This window comes from Nilaparvata lugens, chromosome 3 (genome assembly GCF_014356525.2).
Source record: "Nilaparvata lugens isolate BPH chromosome 3, ASM1435652v1, whole genome shotgun sequence".
Lineage (NCBI taxonomy): Eukaryota > Metazoa > Arthropoda > Insecta > Hemiptera > Delphacidae > Nilaparvata > Nilaparvata lugens.
The window spans coordinates 1947124-1968518 of record NC_052506.1 but is presented as its reverse complement, the minus strand read 5'-3'; the positions used below and the strand labels follow the sequence as shown (position 1 = coordinate 1968518).

At 34.0% G+C, this 21395-nt stretch overlaps 1 protein-coding gene and 1 long non-coding RNA gene across 4 annotated transcripts in view; both read right to left on the bottom strand.

Moving 5' to 3' along the window:
- LOC111048683 (opioid-binding protein/cell adhesion molecule homolog) overlaps window positions 1-21395 on the bottom strand; it is a 210080-nt gene that overhangs the window by 49336 nt on the left and 139349 nt on the right. The gene's annotated exons all lie outside the window — the stretch shown is intronic.
- Window positions 5705-21395, bottom strand: part of LOC120350160 — a 53157-nt gene continuing 37466 nt past the window's right edge. Inside the window, exon 3 of the long non-coding RNA XR_005570662.1 lies at window positions 5705-6102. This is a non-coding gene — a long non-coding RNA (uncharacterized LOC120350160). The remainder of the gene's footprint in view (window positions 6103-21395) is intronic.

Sequence of the window (21395 nt, the reverse complement as noted above, 5' to 3'; positions counted from 1 at the left end):
GTTCAATAATTATTTTCTTAGTCTTATATTATGTCAATTTATCTATAATTATGCTGTATTGTAAGCTAGTGTATATAAATGTATAAGACAGTATATATTGTAATCTACATAAATAAAGTACTCAATCAATAAATCAATCTCACTCTCTTTTCTCATTACTTTTTTTTTCGTCATCTTTATTGGAGTTTGTTCACTCCTCTTTGCAACGAATTGTGGGAAGGTAGAATGCAAACTTAGGGGAACGGAGAAGAAGTGGAGGAACAAGTAGAAGGGGTGGAAGACATGAGGCGAAGAAAACAGGAGAATAAGCAGAAGAAGAAGAAGAAAAGAAGAAGAAGAAGAAGAAGAAGAAGAAGAAGAGAAGAAGAAGAAGAAGAAGAAGAAGAAGAAGAAGAAGAGAAGAAGAAGAAGAAGAAGAAGAAGCAGAAGAAAGAGAAGAAAAGAAGAAGGAGAAGAGAAAAGAAAGAAAGAAGGAGAAAAGAGAAAAGAAGAAGAAGAAGAAAAGAGAAGAAAAGAAAAAGGAGAGAGAGAAGAACAAGAAGAAGAACAAGAAGAAGAACAAGAAGAAGAACAAGAAGAAGAACAAGAAGAAGAAGGAGAAGAAGAAGAAGAAGAAGAAGAAGAAGAAGAAGAAGAAGAAGAAGAAGAAAAGAAGAAGAACAAGAACAACAAGAAGAACAACAACAACAACAAGAACAAGAGGTAGAAGGGAAAAATGATACGTCAGATGAGGAGAGAAGAAAGAGAAAATGATGGAAAGCCAATAAGAAGAAGAAGGATGAGGGAGAAGCTGTTCGGAGGAGAAAACTTTGGAAGGGAGTAAGGAACAGATGGAGAGAAGGAAAGAAGAAAAGGAAGTGGAGAGAAGAATAGAATAAGAATTGGAAGGATTCGTGTAGAAGAAGGTGTAGAAGAGTAATAGTCACAGAGAAGGAGAAGTGAAAAAGATGATTCAAAGAAGCAGCTGAAGAAAACTAGAAGAAGAATAACATGAGGAGGAGAAAAAGTAGAAGAAGGAGATAATCTAAAAGGTAGAAAAGAAATAAGGGAGAGAGGGAATAAAGAAAAGGAAGAAGGGAGAGAGGAGAGAGATGAAAAGGAGTAAAACGAGGAGAGTATCTGCGAGATTGATTGATTGATTGATTGAGTACTTTATTTATGTAGATTACAATATAATACTGGCTCATAAACTTATATACAATAGCTTACAATACAGCAAAATTATAGATGAATCTACATATATAGACTAAGAAAATAATTAGTGAACTGTATATGATATGAAAAAGCAATTTGTAATATAATACTATAGATAATAATCATATTGTTATGCATCTACATAATTGGCGGAGCTTTAGACATATCAATGTCCATTCTTCGGAAAGAATATTAAAAATATCCTCCCCACTAACTCTCTACCAAACGGAGAGAGGGAATAAATAAAAGAAAGAAGGGAGAGAGGAGAGAGATGAAAAGGAGTGGAACGAGGAGAGTATCTGCGAGCGAGAGAGAAGTAGGTGGATGGTAGAGAATGTACAGTTTTCTCCATTTTTTGTTTAAAACCATCCAAGTACACATACCACAAGTATATTATAGTATTTAGTAGGCCTACAGCATACTATACCAGAGAAAACGTATACGTTTTTTGTTTCATTCTATGACTATACTGATAGTGTTCTTATCTCAGTCATTTAATTAGTAACCAAAAAGAGTGGTACAGACTACCAGATTTATAGTCCTTCATGGTCCTACTATAAACGACAGACAAGACCTACTATAAACATGACCTGCTGGTTTCCCAAACAAGAAAGGATTTTCTACACCTCCTTAGTTTAAATAAATAAGTAGCTAGATAACAGCTTGGACCAGTACCAACACAAAAAGGTAAAAGATTTCAAGTTTAAAAAAGTTTTATCTTCATTTTGAGGTATGTGGATGGAATAAGGTAGAAGATTTTGAGTTTAAGAAGGCTATATCTCTATTCTGTGGTATTTGAACGGGGTGTTGGTAAGCATACATCATGTATGTCGTAGGTTACTCTGTAACTACAGACTTTATGATTTATGATCATTTTTCAAGTTTTTATGTTCATCATTCATTACTTTTTCATGCTTACAGGAGTCAAGGAACTGACTTTTTATTCTACTTTTTTATTTTGATTGGAGTTTTAGTTTTTACTTGTAACTAAAAACAAAACCTGCTCTAGAATATGGTACATTTATGTAAAGTACAGAGTTTATGATTTATCATTATTTTTCAAGTTTTTATGTTCATCATTCATTACTTTTTTATGCTTACAGGAGTCAAGGAACTGACATTTTATTCTACTTTTTTATTTTGATTGGAGTTTTAGTTTTTACTTGTAACTAAAAACAAAACCTACTCTAGAATATGGTACATTTATGTAAACTACAGAGTTTATGATTTATCATCATTTTTCAAGTTTTTATGTTCATCATTCATTACTTTTTTATGCTTACCGGAGTCAAGGAACTGACATTTTATTCTACTTTTTTATTCTGATTGGAGTTTTAGTTTTTACTTGTAACTAAAAACCAAACCTACTCTAGAATATGGTACGCCATAGTGGAGTAGGTCCATTTCCACACAGAAAACTCTAAACAAGTAGAGGACACATTATACGAATTTTTTGTAACTAACTATTGTATGTAATTGTAATTTATCTATTATTTCGTGTAATTGATGTTGTAGTTTTAGTTTTTTGGGGGGAAATGAACATTTATTTATTATTCATTTTATTTAACTTCAATTAGCTATTTTGAATACAAGTATCGTAGAACATTTTTATTGATGTAATCTTTCTTGTTTCGAAAAGGCCTTTAAAATGATGTACCACACAATGGTTGTTTAGATTTAGAATATTCGAGTTACAACCCCTAAGTCAGCCCCTTATGAGGGGTTGAAATTCAGTTGTACGTCAAAACATGGAGTATTCGACCAATAACTTATCCTGAAAGTTACAGTATTATATCTACAACAGTCTCCAACTTATTGAGGGGTTCCCATACATATGACTCACTCTGTATATTATCTCACTAATTATTAGAGATTATCTGGAGATTACAATTGAAATATTTACAATTGAAATATTTGAGTTACAACATTTGTCTCACTCTGTATAACCATAGAGAAACAATAGCATAAGTAGATATCCCATGGTATAGGGAAATTATGTCGCAACTTTTACTGTTGTCCCAAGCCGATAGTTCACGTACTTCTTTCCTATGAAGCTGTGTCACGCTGGTAGTCTCTCAAATTGTGCCGTTCATACACTCTCACCCCAACAAAACAGTAAAAATTGACAATAATCAACAATAATCGGCTTGAGATAACAGTAAAAGCTGCGACATAAATTCCCTATACCATGGGATATCTACTTACGCTATTGTTCTCTATGGTATAACTTATGGGATGAAATAATTTATGCCATACACAAAAAAACTTCAATCAGCCGCCATTTTGTTTACAAGTATCACAGAACAATTTTATCGATGTCATCTTTTCTGTTTTGAAAATACCTTCGAAATGATGTACCACACCCATTGCTTACATTTAAAATATTCGAGTAACAACCCCTAAGTCAGCCCCTTATGAGGGGTTGAAATTCAGTTGTACGTCAAAAGGTGGAGTATTCGACCAATAACTTATCCTGAAAGTTACAGTATTATATCTACAACAGTCTCCAACTTCTTGAAGGGTTCTCATACATATGACTCACTCTGTATATTATCTCACTAATTATTAGAGATTATCATTAAAAAATCTGGTGTGGCGCACTCACACAACTTTCCTTGCCGTTATGAAAATTGATCACCTGACGCTAGTGTTCACGCGCATCTCAAGTCTACTATTCCAAGATCTGAGCCAGCTGGTGACAGGACTATAACGCTGGAGACACATGAGGTCTGCTATCTCTTCATAGTAATGATTTAATAGAATCAACAGTTGCCAACAGTTTGCAAATTGAATAATCACATTTTCTCGAATTTCGAGCTTATTTTCAATTTTAGGTGAAAATTTTACTGAACATTAATTGTAGAGATTTTTATGCTGAATCTTTTCCACTTGATTTTTTTTTTAGATTGTATCTGAAGCCTGATAATTAAGAATCTAAAATCAAACTTTGCATAGATGGGTCGGAGCCCATGGAATTTTTAAAGATATGGGACTCGTGGCAGTTGATAGAGCTTATCAATGGCTATTCTATGTATAAATTTGATCAAAATCGTTGGAGCCGTTTTTGAAAAAATCGCGAAAAATCCTGTTTTTGACAACATTTTTGCCACTTTAGCCGCCATCTTGAATTGCATTTGATCGAAATTGTTCGTGTCGGACCCTTATATTGTAAGGACCTAGAGTTCCAAATTTCAAGTCATTCCGTTAATTGGGAGATGAGATATCGAGTACACAGACAGACGCACATATACTCATACACACACACATACAGACCAATACCCAAAAACCAGGACCAGGGGACCTTGAAACGTATAGAAAATAAGAAATTGGGGTACCTTAATTTTTTCGGAAAGCAATAGCCTACTTTCCTTACCTATGGTAATAGGGCAAGGAAAGTAAAAAGTACCTACGATAATTCCTGTTATTACTGTAGGCATAAATAATATCTTACTAATATTCATTGGATAAACAATTACTATAGGAAATTGACAAAACTAATGTAAAATCAGAATTACACTATGATCATTCATTGCTTCAAGATAAGGAAAATTGTCAACAGTGTAGGCCTATTATCAATTCAGAGAATATCATATCAGACAATGTGACGCTTAGTTTCATTATATTTTCTTGAAGTATAAAACATAATATTAATTGATTCTTCTCAACTAGAATGGACAGTTAAGACATAAAATATACCAGTATCGTCTGATAGCTCCACTACGTTGCCAGATCGTTCTTCAACAATGTAGTAATATAATTAACTAGTAGTTCTGTGAGCAGTAGACCTCGCGCTCAGTAAGTTACATTGACCTGTTGTTATGTTTTCTCAAAAATTAATAAATAATTTATCAATTTAAAATGTCTAGAAAAACCCTAAATAAATATAAAGCTTTCTGTCCTATCGTACCGTGACGTGCCGTCCCGGAATGTGAGTGTGAGCGCTGTTATCAGGTCTGGCTGCAACAGTCTACAACGTTGAAAGATACATTCTCAAGATGTTCGATGTTTTTGAACGGGTAGTATTAAGGTGCGTACAGATTTACGCGCCGCGAACATGAGCAATTCACTTTTAATCAGCTGAGACCAAGCTTTTTATAACTGTATCTTACCGTTTCTTTAAAAATACAAGTATAATCAGCTGATTAAAAGTGAATTGCTAATGTTCGCGGCGCGTGAATCTGTACGCACCTTTATAGTCAACTGTCTACTAACGTCGATGGAAAGATACATTTTCAAGATGTTCGATGTTTTTCAACAGGTAGTATTATAGTGCACTAGACAGCTGATTCATGATGAATAATTCTAAAGTCTGATTTCTACGGTAATATTGGCGTTCAAAGGAGACCCCTTTTCCTTTTGTATTATCCTTAAAATTCAAAATTTCGAAAAACCGTATGTATACGTAGAAGCGAAATTCAAAAAGGAAAAGCTACCTGTCAAATTTCATGGAAATCTATAGCTGCGTTTTGCTGTTAATGCGCAACATATAAACATTTAAACATTAAGAGAAATGCCAAACAGTAAACTTGAATCTTGGACCTCACTTCACTCGGTCAATTAACAAAATATACAATTAAAATTGTGAGAATTCATCATAAAATCATTGTATTTAGTCTCAATTATGGAAATTTATTATCAAATCATTGAGAATATATTTCCGTGGCGAATAAAATATGATTATTTTTAACAAGAATGAACAGTTAATGCAGTTCATCAGATATATCCCTATCAGCTATCCTCTATAGAAGGCAGTGGCAAGACAGAGAATCAGTAACACACTGTTCTCCTGTCTTACTCCACTAATATTATAACGTGGACCTCACACTAGTCTATATGTATGTTGTGACTCACCCACGCGCATGCGCGGTCACACCCGGAAACCAAGGAACGTGTTTAGGGTTACTATACCTGCAACAAAAAAGAGAAAAAAAATTAGGTTCAGTGATCTCTTTATCCGGTATAATGCTACAAACGGTTTTTTATATTATTTTTTTACAGTTTTAGGTCTAGTTTGGGGAGGTTTACAAGTTGTAAGGGTGGAAACAGCCCTTGAAATGAGTGTTAGAGATATGTAAGTGGCACTTAAAAGTTCACGGAAACTACTAAAACTACTGTTAAAACTGTTCATTAAAACTAATCCTTCAGTTTTAGGATAGTGGAAAGAATACTTGAAAGAAAGTAGCATTTGATCTCTGGTCATAGCATAAAACAATCTATTAGTTAAGTTTCGAGAATTTTTAACAATCTTCAGGTTGAGTTGAGTTTTATCTGATTCAAGGAACTGATCAGCTGTTCCTAGGGAGAAGCATGACAGTCTGGATGGAAGACAGAAGTTTCTTAGAAGAAGTCAAATTATTGTACCAACAAAATATAATAACACATAATACAAAAGTTCTATTCATGAAAGTGCATCGAAATTCTTGAATATGACCTTTATTAAGGTGCGTACAGATTCACGCGCCGCGAACATGAGCAATTCACTTTTAATCAGCTGATGCCAAGCTTTTTATAACTGTATCTTACCGTTTCTGTAAAATACAGATATAATCAGCTGATTAAAAGTGAATCGCTCATGTTCGCGGAGCGTATATCTGTACGCACCTTAAGCTGCGTACACATATACGCGCTTCCAAACCGCACCGAGCACGCTCCGCCCTCGTACCGCCCTCGTTCCTCCATCGAACCACAGTCGCTCCGCCCACGCACCCATCATGAACGTTACGGAAGATGTTAGATCTTCTAGCGTTCCCCGGTCGAACCACTGTTGCTCCCCGGTCGATCATCAATCGCTTTGCTGGAGTGCCGTTTGGTTGCGGAGCAGAGCGGAATTCTGTACGTAACTTAGATGCATAGATAAATAACAAAGACAACGTTTTTTCTTCTCTTCCTTCTTCTTCTTCTTCTTCTTCTTCTTCTTCTTCTTCTTCTTCTTCTTCTTCTCTTCTTCTTCTTCTTCTTCTTCTTCTTTGAATTCATCCAAAAGTGTGTGTGTAAAAGTTTTGATGTGTAGAACAATGTGATTCATCATAGTCTAGAGAAAATATAGCATAGGAAGATATCCCATTTTATAAGACGTTTATGTCACAAATTAATTTCAATGTCAACTCAAGCTGACAGTCCGGGTTCATATTATTCGTGACGCCATAATTATGACGTTGGTAGTCTCTATACTGTGCCGTTCTTACACTCTTACCTCAACAAAACAGTAATGATAGACAGTAGCCAACAGTAATCGGCTTGAGTTAACAAAAAATCGGCTTAAAATTTGGAACATAAACAAACTATACCATGGATATCTTCGTATACTATTTTCTTTTCTGTATGGTATCACCATGAATGATACAGTATCACCACAAAATGATACAGTATCACCACACGTGATAAAGTATCAACACAATATGATACAGTATCATCTCAACTTAATACACAGCACCATGGAATATCTTCTTTTGCCATCTTTTCTCTAAGGTATCACCATGAATGATAAAGTATCACCACACATGATACAGTATCAACTCGCATGCTACAGTACCAACACAATATGATACAGTATCATCCCAACTTAATACACAACACCATGGAATATCTTCTTTTGCCATCTTTTCTCTAAGGTATCACCATGAATGATAAAGTATCACCACACATGATACAGTATTATAAAATTATTTCATAATAATGTGATTATTTCCTATTTTAGTGATAATAATGTGAAATATTCCTTCTATGATTGGTTTTGAAGCATCTAAATTTAAAAATCTACTTTGTGGAAATAATTAAGGACAGAAAATTTTGTGAAGTGAACAACTACAAGACTTTACCTATTTCGGACTATGTGTAACCTTATTTAAATTTGGGAGAGGAATAGCTCAAGTTTGCCTTTTGTTTCTCTCCCTACCTTAGTTTAATTAATTAAATTAACGTTTTGGTAGAGAGTTAGTGGGGAGGATATTTTTAATATTATTTCCCAAGAATGGACATTGATATGTCCAAAGCTCCGCCAATTTATGTAGATGCATAACAATATAATTATTATCTATAGTTATTATATCACAAATTGCTTTTTCATATCATATACAGTTCAATAATTATTTTCTTAGTCTCTATTATGTAAATTCATCTATAATTTTGCTGTATTGTAAGCTATTGTATACAAGTGTATAAGCCAGTATATATTGTAATCTACATAAATAAAGTACTCAATCAATCAATCAATCAATATCTATCATTTTGATGATGCATTCATTGTATGAGTCAATAAAGTATCATCTCAACTTGATACAAAACACCATGGGATATCTTCTTATGCTATCTTTTCTCCATGGTAGAACTAACTGATTTACACAGTCTAACAGATTTCAAGTATAGTTCAACTGAATAGTTCAGTTCCATGCTTTCTTAGAGGACAAATTGATTCAGTCTTGAACACCTGAGGATCTCTGAGAACAGGGAACACATTCTTGAATCTGTGAGAACATATTCTCCTCTCTCTCTGCCCATTGATTGGGAACATATTCTCCTCTCACTCTTCCCATTGATGTGTAAAGCACCTGCCTTCGACCAGAACCACAGAGGAATCATTCGAAATAATTCTTCCATGTCAGAACAAGGAAGCTATCTGAAATAGTCACTATTCTTCTGAAAGAACTGTCCTTTTGGGCTAGGACACGGACACGCACGAACGAAGACAAAGAAATGCGGTCACACTGAAACGGGGAAATATCGGTTACTGACTGTTTCTTTGATCGTGTGTAAGCCTAACAATGGAGAAAATTTCAAACAGAAATTCTATATTTGGATTGTTTTTAGGTGATAAATTGCAATTTTGGACATTGGTAATGATGAAGATAATTTTGAAAATGTTTTTTCTGTGAAAATTGAGAATTGAGTTTCAACCTTCTTTAACCTCAAAACTGTTCCAGCAATCAGATTTTCAACTTAATTATGAGTGTAACGCTAGTTCGCCTCCATGGTGCACATTGGGTAACACTAAATGGACTAGCAAATGATGGCGGTCAGACAATCTTATGTTCTCCTGACCGAAAACTACACAACATCTCAAAGAATTTGGAAATATACAGTGTATATCCATCCAGGCATTTGAGGCTCATTAGCTATATATTTGTTGTGTATCTGCCATACGCTAAATAAATAAATGGAGGAAAGATGAGAAAGATATCCCATGGTGTTGTGTATCAAGTTGAGATAATACTGTATCATATTTTTTTGATAATGTATAATGCGTGTTGATACTGTATCGTGTGTGCTAATACTGTATCATTAATGGTGATACCATAGAGAAAATATAGCATAAGAGATATCCCATTGTGTTGTGTATCAAGTATATCAAGTGTAGAAATAACTTTCAAAAATTGATATTTTCAGAAAATATTTCTTTTACTAGATCAACAATAACATGAAGAATCCATCCTTTAAATCTCATGGATTTATATCTTACCGAATTTGAAATGTTCTGTCCCAAAAATTCAAACTTCAGGCGCTCTAATCTCAAAAAGTAATGATTGGGGAAAGAATCTTTCTCTGAGAAAACTTTTCCATTTTAATAGCTTGATGATATACAAATCGAAAAACTTTGAAAAGTATCACGAGTAGAGAGTTTATTTTTAACCTTTGCACAGCCTTAATCGAATACAGCCATTATAACGTGAACCTCGCTATACAAAGGTGATACAAAGATGATCCATGGATGATACAAAGTTGATAGGAAGATGATACGAGGATAATACAAGGATGATAGACAAGGATAGCAACATCAATGTTAATCAAATAAAGCCATTATAACGTGGACATCTGTTATGACAGTTTTTTCGCACAGAGAGTAACTGTGTAGGTTTTGTATAAAATGTCTGTTTTTTATCAGTTCAATAAATCAAGCAAAAAGCAGCAAGGTCACAATGCCAGACATACGAGTACATTGCACAGTATATCCTCCACCATTCTACAACATACATCTCGGTTAGAGGTCTCTCTTTTGATTCACTTTTCTTCCTCTTCTTCTTCTTCTCTTCTTCTGCTTCTTGTACTACTACTTCTTCTTCAATTCCTCCTCTCTCTTCTCCACACAACGTCATTCAACCTCTTTCATCCTCTTCCTTATCCCACTCTACCACAGTTTGCTCTTCTCTTTTTCTCCACAGATAATTTGAATTTCTGCCGAGCAGATGTTCGCATAGCTGGAGTGGAACGTAGTGAAGCGCCAAATGTCGTTGAAAAACGCCACACAAATAATAAAACAAGATAACAAGCGAACTAATGAACAGCTGCTTAAATAACTTATAACTTATTATGAGGGTAACTTACTGAACTTACCCTCAAACCAGTCTCATAAAAAGTTCATTCCAGTCTTCTCCATTCAAGGTTTTATCGGAGAAAAAGCATTTATATAAATTAATGTTTCCTTTATGCGAGTAACTTAGATAGAAGCTCTATAGCATTAGAAGATATCCGATGGTGTTGTGTATCAAATTGAGATGATACTGTATCATATTGTGTTGATACTGTATCATATGTGGTGATACTGTATCATATTGTGGTAACGTAGTGAAGCGCCAAATGTCGTTGAAAAACGCCACACAAATAATAAAACAAGATAACAAGCGAACTAATGAACAGCTGCTTAAATAACTTATAACTTATTATGAGGGTAACTTTCTGAACTTACCCTCAAACCAGTCTCATAAAAAGTTCATTCCAGTCTTCTCCATTCAAGGTTTTATCGGAGAAAAAGCAGTTATATAAATTAATGTTTCCTTTATGCGAGTAACTTAGATAGAAGCTCTATAGCATTAGAAGATATCCGATGGTGTTGTGCATCAAGTTGAGATGATACTGTATCATATTGTGTTGATACTGTATCATATGTGGTGATACTGTATCATATTGTGGTGATACTGTATCATATTGTGGTGATACCATAGAAAATAATAATGATATCGAGTGACCTGGCTATCTCAGGTCTGGTGTCAGAGTTTTTAGATCGCAATTTCAGGGCCTCTGACATGACCTAACGACTGCTTTTTAGGCAGCCTAGACCGACGGCTTAACGTGTCCATCCGAAACACGAGAAAAGATAGCATATTTTATGAGAAGATACCCCATGGTACAGGGCGTTTATGTTCCAAATTTCACTTTTGACTCAAGCTGGAAGTAAGTAGTTGTTTTTCGTGAAGCTATGTGACGCTGGTAGTCTCTCATACTGGTAGAGAGTTAGGTAGTGGGGAGGATATTTTTTAATATTCTTTCCGAAGAATGGGCATTGATATGTCCAAAGCTCCGCCAATTTATGTAGATGCATAACAATATAATTATCTATAATTATTATATTACAAATTGCTTTTTCATATAATATACAGTTCAATAATTATTTTCTTAGTCTATATTATGTAAAATCATTTATAATTTTGCTCTATTGTAAGCTATTGTATATAAGTGTATAAACCAGTATTGTAATCTACATAAATAAAGTACTCAATCAATCAATACTGTGCCGTTCTTACACTCTCACCCCAAGGAAACAGTAATAATAGACAGTAGTCGACAGTAATCTGCTTGAGTTAACAAAAATTCGGTTTGAAACACTCTCACCAGGACAATATGCCATTCTTTCAGCGCAGATTATAAAGTTTTTTTTTACAAGGAAGATGAAGAATTGAATCTAATGTGAAATACTGACGGCCACTAACTTACCGCCTATACTTCCCCTGTCTATGGACAGCCTATCAGATAAGTCCCTCGTTCGTTATGTAAAACAAACATTATTCTTTATTGATTTATACAACTAGTACATCTTCAAAAATGATAGGGAGAGAAAACATTTGGTAATCTTGTGCTATTCTTCTTCCAAATTTAGATAAGGTTACACATAGACGAAATAGGTTAAGTGCCGATTGCACAACAGCCGGTTAAATTTTAACCGTGATTAATTCCACGAGAACCAATTAGAGAAGTCGTCTTTTCAAAAACGCCTTCTATGATTAGTTCTCGTGAAATTAATCACAGTTAAAATTTCACCAGCTGTTGTGCAACCGGGTCTGAGTCTTGTAGTTGTTCACTTCACAAAATTTTCAGTTCTTAATTATTTTCACAAAGTGATTTCTAAATTTAGATGCTTCAAAACCAAACATAGGAGAGATTTTTCACATTAATATCACTAAATAGGAAATATTCACATATTAGAAATAGTTTTGAAACATTGTATCTGATTTGTACAGTTACAGATAAAATTATAGATAAGAACAACGTAATCAACTCTTCTAACCTCCTAAAATGAACTACAAATAGCGTAAATAATTACGGTGTAGTAGGTAATCTTCAAAAAGCTATTATGAATGGATGAATATTCATGAATGACACGATAGTGTAGATTTTAAAAGCGTTGTAAGTTAATAAGTAGTTCAACCTGTTTTTAAAACGGAAACCAGTTTATTTACTCGGTTGTCTTTTAATTATCTTTTAACTAGTTAACTAGGCTTCTGATGATGAGACTTTCTAGTGTTGAAGTAACCTTGATCAATTTACTTTTTATCGATTACTTTTATCATTTACCTTTTATCAATTTACTTTTTATTATTTACTTTGTTATACAACATCAATTTGATTTTTTAGGTTGCTCATTCTGTTTCTATGTGTTTTTGAAAAGTGTTTTCGTGTTAAACTCATCAAAATTTATTCTAGTACAAATTTTTTGGGTCAAGACAAAATAAAGAAAAATTCAAAACAGTTTAATTCTAATGGATTGAGGAAATATATTACCGCTACCTTGACTCCTCACTATATTGAGGTCCACGTTATAATGGCAGTGGAGAAAGACAGGAGAAAAACGTTGCCGATCCTCCGTCTTGTTAATGCCTTCTATAGACGGTAGCTGATACAGGTTTATTGATGTAATATAAACTGTTCATTCTCGTTCAAAATAATCAATTATATTTTATCAAGCGAGAAATTATATTATTCAATAATAGGATAATTATTTTGCAAATAAGCACAAATTATTTATGAATTGCTCATGATTTTGAGGTTACACTTTGGTTACTATCGATCAGATGTTTTTAAAAACAGTTCGAACGCAGCTGACTGATTCAAAGCATTGTCAAATATCATGCCGGTTTTCATGCAAGGTAAAATATCATCTCTAAAAATTATAAAACTATCAATAAAGGATCAAGAATTTCAAATAAAAAAATAAATGTATGTATTATTGTTGAAATTATTTATTATTTAAGAAATTGTATTATGCGTCAGGTCTTATTGTAACTAAATAGGTCATAGCATGAAATTATATTATTGATAAAATGGCAGAAATTAATTATAATAATCTCAAACCTAATAAAAATTGTACAAGAATATTAATTTATTATAATTAATTCAACTGAACCACATGGTAATTAAATCTCTTTGGTAGGTCTAAGCCAATCACAGTGCATAGAAATAGCACCAAGACGGTGATCGTTTGAAAGCAACACATGTTAATCTATTATCAGACACCAACCCTGCCTTATCAGTTACACTAGCACGTGTACATTGTATGAGAGGAACTATGTCTAGAAGATTAAGCAGTTTTAAGAATTACATAAATTAAATTATTATTGTAATTAAAGGAATTGTATTCTACTACTTGCCACTGACGTCATGTTACGTCACAAGCGTTCTACCAATGGCAAATTTTTATGCAAATTATTACATTGAGATTCTGAGAAGCAAGGTCTAGCCTAAAAGCTTAGAGAAAAGAGCAGCACTTCCCCTTTGAAATCCTCACCGTGCAGATCTCTTTTTATAGTTACCAAGACCTATTTGTGAAAATTTCTTGTTCGATTTTAAATGTTCTATTTGTGAGCCGATATTTTAGGCCAATTTATTTGTTATTGTAAATTTCTGTTTTCATCAATCGATAAATTTAAAAGTTAAAGTAAATTATCCCTTAATTAATTCGGTGAAGGAGATATTAAATTAAAATTCCCACGTGCTGAAACCGAAGCCTGGATTGCCGCCGATCAAACGATTTTTGATCTAAAGAAGAAAACCACGACTACCAAGGAATTCACGTGAGTTATAAGTCATAAGGGGCCCCAATCTACGCTTCGAAAATATTTCAGTGCAGAAAAACATAAATTTTTCTTCGTTAAATTATTGGCCACGCCGACAAGCGCTTTAGCATTTAAGAGTCTAGAATTTATTCATATTGAATTTATAAGAATTTGTAGTTGATTAACTATCCTCCGCTGCCTGAACCACGACCCCGAGCAATTTTAAAATATTTTATAATTCATTTTTTCACTATTTTTTCAAAATTGTTCAATTTTATCAATTGTAAAATTCTGTTGAATCACGCATGGTATCATGCAGGCACAAGAAAATTTTTAACTATTCTATTAATGCTGAATTATTATCAACCTGTAAATCAAATTCTGAATCTGCACTGTATGATTGCATATTTTATTGTAATATATTTCAGTTTTGTTAATTCGCTTTCTGAGTTCGATTATTTCTTAAGCCTGTCAATTATTGTGTCTGATACGTTCTATATCATCAAGAACCAATCGAATACGATCATTAGAATAATTGAATTAAGCTGGATATTGGAACAGGTCTAAGTGGATGTAGCGAGTGGGGTCAGATCAAGATATTTATTCTTTGTCCTTACCTGCTCATATATCAGCTTTTATCTGTTACCTACCTCGACTTAGGAGCGAACTCATCAATTGTACAGCAGAGGCAGCCATAGATCATATAAATTCCTACAATAGAGCTTAAAACCCGACAAGACTCTGTTCTCGAAGTATATTCTGAACGATATTGGGTTCAAATACCGTATTTTTAATCCTTCAGAACTTATTAGAGACGCAGTCCCGTAAATTAGCTACATCGGGATTTTTGCTCGACCTGTATGATTTGTATGCTCATTCTTCACAGGTAATAATTTTAAGGTATCCGTATTCAGTGTTAGCGTCCGCTACACTACTTATAAAAATTTCATCATTATACAATCTGTCATTAGGAGAATCAAGGGTGAGCGAGCGTTTAGGCCTCCCACGATTCCGACAATTGTATTGAGTCTTGTAGTGAGTCAATCAGTCTGGTGTTCACTCAGCGTCCTCACACGCCATTGCAAAATTTATAGCCACTACACCACTGACTCAGTGCAAGATTCACCCTACATGTGTGAAGCCTTCAAATCACGCTCCACATGATTTGGCGCCCAACGTGGGGCATTGAAGAGGTGGATAATCGACTACGAGGATTATTTAGTTGCTCAGTATACTATAGCGCTGACAACGGGAAATTTTTTTTGAAAAATTCATGGTTGGAATTTTTTCGAATTTAATATAATGTTCACTGTTATATAAAATAACAAGAAGTACCATACCCAATTTTTGAACAGAAAAGAAATTTATCGATTGATGAATTTTTAGAGAAAAAATCGAACTCAGAATTTTATTATCGTGTTATTCGAAAATTGGTCGTACTATAAGTCATAGGTATAAGAGATATCATAAGAAAGGTCATATTATTTGAAGAATATTAGGTCTATATTGAAACAATTTATAAAAATTTACAGAAAAAAGGATTGAAGTTATTTACATTTTTAAAAGTCTTTAAAGCATAAAGAGGGAAGTAAAATTAAATCACGGATATATTGTGGAATTCAAGCAGAGCATCACTACTTTTATATAAAATTTTGCAAAGAATACTAGCCCTACATATAGAATTGCGGCAAGAAATTATAAGAATAAAATATTTATAATAATAGTAATAATAAATTGTAAGAGGCGTACCTTTGTCATCGCATTATCCATATTGTATCCTTTATGTTTATCATTTTATGTTAACGATATTGCTAATTTGATTCACTTCATCACTGAACATATTATTGAAGCACACTTTTGTATTCCTTCACTTCAACGAATTTTTTACACTATTTCAACTTGTGGTCATTCATTTGTAATCTTGCACGTAACCCCACATATTTGCGATCGTTTCACTGCACTCGCATCATTGCATCATCCAATAAATTATGGAAGAACCACACCGCATCCTGGAGGCCACATCAGTGATTTCAGAGACGAAAGATGTCGCGCGGGAGAAACGCCCATGTACCACCGTTCCCGAAGTCCAGACGACCCTGCACCTCACACCACAGAGTTTCGCCGCCGGACCGAAGCCACCACACCCACTCCTTCCGTGTACAGATGAGTCTCATCTGGAAGCATTGAACGATATGATCAAAGAAAGGAAACAACTGAACGAAGCAATAAACAATCTAAATAAAAAATACGACCAAACGAAGGAAGAATTAAAGGAAGACAATAAACAGTGGAGGGAAGAGATCAGACAGGCAAGGGAAGCCGACAAACAAGCAAGTGAACATGACACACATATGGAAGACCAACCTACCAAAAACTATCAAGACTGAAGTCGCGCCGCACCCCGCGAACCCGAGAGGGACCAGCCGACATCACCGCCAGGCAAGACGACATCCATCAGTAGAGGGACAGCCCGTACCACCGCGCGCCGGACACCAGGAGTCCAAGGACGTTGCCCGCCGCGTAGAAGAGCAGCCCGGACCGCCGACCGCCCACATCACTGTCCATCCACCGAGGACAGCGCCTGTAACAGATAAACCCAGCACTCATGAAGATCGCCCACTCAACAGTAGAAATAAAACGGAAACCCAAAACAAACCAACATCACTACCAAAACTGAAAACCTATGAATCAAAACCACAAACAAGAAGGATTAGAATACATCAAAAAAGAAAACCATCTAATAGAATTCATCTACATCGCCGTCATATAAGGCTGAAATCCTACATCAAATCTTTTACCAGCATTCAAGAAAACAGGAAAATAATATTAAGAAGAATCTATTCACACCGCAGTCATGTCCGGTTGAAATCAAACAGACTGTACACCGCCATGCAGGAAAGAAAATATCATCAAGAAAAACCCACAGACACCACGGCATGTAAGGTTTAAAAAGATTAAACTGCATGTTACCGGCCGACAAAGAGGAAACACGTATGTAAGAAGTGATTTACACCGCCGCGGCACATTCGTTTTAAGCCAATTTAATAAAATGGATAGTCCAAATCGGAATTGGAACTTGAATAAATCAGAAATCAAATTTAGATGGGGGCTTAAGAAGAAATAATATTTTAATCAACTAGAATTACATTCGTGGAATACATCAACTATCAAACTTCTTCATAGTCACAGCCTACCATCAAATCATATCTTTGCAGACTAGCCTCTTTCTACTACAGCCTAATAATCAACATAACCTAAGCTTCGCCGCATCTCAGCTAATAATGAAATATTATTAATTCACTTCAAATGAAGAAATCGAAACCAACTTTAATAAGTCAAGAAAATAAAACTGAAAACAACTCTAAAAATTACCAACCTGTTCAAGCCATCTGCCTCATGTCAGAGTCATCACCGAAACAATCGCCTGGTATCATCTGCACAACTGAAAAATAGAAACAAGAATCATAGCATCCACGGAAAATAATTATACATTAGAAATAACATGAAATTAGTAGTGAATAGGAGGAAAGAAAATAAACAAAGTTTATTTGAAAAAATGTGTAAACCTAACCTTGAAATACAGAATCGATAGAAAAAATCTATTCAGAACCAACGCCTGTTCGATAATTTTCTTCGTCCCACCAACCAATGTGTACGAAATCCTAGAGTCAATATTAATAGAATCCAAGCAATATCGTTATTCAATTATTAATGTAACATATTATTTAATGTGAAATTATAAGCAAAAACGCAACCAAAAATATATATTTATGTTAATTTGCACGAAATGCGCATGTTCTATGTCATATATGAATGTATCTCTAAAAAACTCCAAGAAAATGAAATTCTTACCTTTAAATGTGAAATTTATTACTGTTGCATCAAAAGATCATGAATTGTAATTCAAATTGATAAATGTAAGACTTAATATTTGTAACCAACATTGATAAAAATCAAGAAAGCCATTTCAAGTGTAACCCTGTCTTACGCAACGTATACTAAGCGCAAATAAGGTGCTCGAGTCAAACGGTAGACGATTGTCAAGTCACCGAAGTAAAATCACACTCTCACCCAATTTAAGTAAAAGCCAAACCAAAGAGTCGAAACTTGTAATACCATGAAAAAATGATGAAAGTCTATATTGTTGCAAATACTGTTCAATCTTAAGAAGTAATATGTGAAATTTGTATATTTGTTATTTATGGGTCTGCTCATAAGCCACCCGTGAATGGAAGTTGTGGAGTTGTTTTAATGAAGGATCCAAAGAGACCTCATTATTATTGTATTTCGATTGTATCCAATGAAAGGAACAATCAATTATTTATTTTTTCGTAGCCAAAAGTGCACGATATATTGTTTTTAGTGTTAAGTGTTGATTTTCGTAGAAGTAAGGAGATGAAATAGTGTATTCATCACAATATCGGATTTTCCAAATAGTCATTGTTTCGACTCGTCTCCCAATTACCTATTTAAAATATCCTGGGGGCTTTTGTGTGATGAATCTTCAAATAGATCTCATGAGAAGAGAGAAAAATTGTGATTACCTTTTAAAATGAAAGAATTTGCTAAAGGAATAGTTAGCGACCGAGCGATAAAGCTTACTTATCAATAACTGTATATTTGATAAGAGTACCGTTCTGTACTGAATATTTTTCTAGGAAAATTATTCAATAAAATTATAATTATTTTGCAAATAAAGCACAAATTATTTATGATTGCTCACTGATTTTGAGGTTACACTTGGTTACTATCGATCAGATGTTTTTAAAAACAGTTCGAACGCAGCTGACTGATTCAAAGCATTGTCAAATATCATGCCGGTTTTCATGCAAGGTAAAATATCATCTCTAAAAATTATAAAACTATCAATAAAGGATCAAGAATTTCAAATAAAAAAATAATGTATGTATTATTGTTGAAATTATTTATTATTTAAGAAATTGTATTATGCGTCAGGTCTTATTGTAACTAAATAGGTCATAGCATGAAATTATATTATTGATAAAATGGCAGAAATTAATTATAATAATCTCAAACCTAATAAATTGTACAAGAATATTATTTATTAATAATTTATTCAACTGAACCACATGGTAATTAAATCTCTTTGGTAGGTCTAAGCCAATCACAGTGCATAGAAATAGCACCAAGACGTGATCGTTTGAAAGCAACACATGTTAATCTATTATCAGACACCAACCTGCCTTATCAGTTACACTAGCACGTGTACATTGTATGAGAGGAACTATGTCTAGAAGATTAAGCAGTTTTAAGAATTACATAAATTAAATTATTATTGTAATTAAAGGAATTGTATTCTACTACTTGCCACTGACGTCATGTTTACGTCACAAGCGTTCTACCAATGGCAAATTTTTATGCAAATTATTACATTGAGATTCTGAGAAGCAAGGTCTAGCCTAAAAGCTTAGAGAAAAGAGCAGCACTTCCCTTTTGAAATCCTCACCGTGCAGATCTCTTTTTATAGTTACCAAGACCTATTTGTGAAAATTTCTTGTTCGATTTTAAATGTTCTATTTGTGAGCCGATATTTTAGGCCAATTTATTTGTTATTTGTAATTTCTGTTTTCATCAATCGATAAATTTAAAAGCTTAAAGTAATTATCCCTTAATTAATTCGGTGAAGGAATATTAAATTAAAATTCCCCACGTGCTGAAACCGAAGCCTGGATTGCCGCCGATCAAACGATTTTTGATCTAAAGAAGAAAACCACGACTACCAAGGAATTTCACGTGAGTTATAAGTCATAAGGGCCCCAACATCTACGCTTCGAAAATATTTCAGTGCAGAAAAACATAAATTTTCTTCGTTAAATTATTGGCCACGCCGACAAGCGCTTTAGCATTTAAGAGTCCTAGAATTTATTCATATTGAATTTATAAGAATTTGTAGTTGATTAACTATCCTCCGCTGCCTGAACCACGACCCCGAGCATTTTAAAATATTTTATAATTCATTTTTTCACTATTTTTTCAAAATTGTTCAATTTTATCAATTGTAAAATTCTGTTGAATCACGCATGGTATCATGCAGGCACAAGAAATTTTTAACTATTCTATTAATGCTGAATTATTATCAACCTGTAAATCAAATTCTGAATCTGCACTGTATGATTGCATATTTTATTGTAATATATTTCAGTTTTGTTAATTCGCTTTCTGAGTTCGATTATTTCTTAAGCCTGTCAATTATTGTGTCTGATACGTTCTATATCATCAAGAACCGATCGAATACGATCATTAGAATAATTGAATTAAGCTGGATATTGGAACAGGTCTAAGTGGATGTAGCGAGTGGGGTCAGATCAAGATATTTATTCTTTGTCCTTACCTGCTCATATATCAGCTTTTATCTGTTACCTACCTCGACTTAGGAGCGAACTCATCAATTGTACAGCAGAGGCAGCCATAGATCATATAAATTCCTACAATAGAGCTTAAAACCGACAAGACTCTGTTCTCGAAGTATATTCTGAACGATATTGGGTTCAAATACCGTATTTTTAATCCTTCAGAACTTATTAGAGACGCAGTCCCGTAAATTATCTACATCGGGATTTTTGCTCGACCTGTATGATTTTGTATGCTCATTCTTCACAGGTAATAATTTTAAGGTATCCGTATTCAGTGTTAGCGTCCGCTACACTACTTATAAAAATTTCATCATTATACAATCTGTCATTAGAGAATCAAGGGTGAGCGAGCGTTTAGGCCTCCCACGATTCCGACAATTGTATTGAGTCTTGTAGTGAGTCAATCAGTCTGGTGTTCACTCAGCGTCCTCACACGCCATTGCAAAATTTATAGCCACTACACCACTGACTCAGTGCAAGATTCACCCTACATGTGTGAAGCCTTCAAATCACGCTCCACAGTATGTAACTAGCCTAACTGTACAAATCAGATACAATGTTTCAAAACTACAGATAAAATTATAGATAAGAACAACGTAATCAACTCTTCTAACCTCCCAAAATGAACTACAATAATAGCGTAAATAATTACGATGTAGTAGGTAATCTTCAAAAAGCTATTATGAATGGATGAATATTCATGAATGATACGATAGTGTAGATTTTAAAAGCGTTGTAAGTTAATAAGTAGTTCAACCTGTTTTTAAAACGGAAACCAGTTTACTTA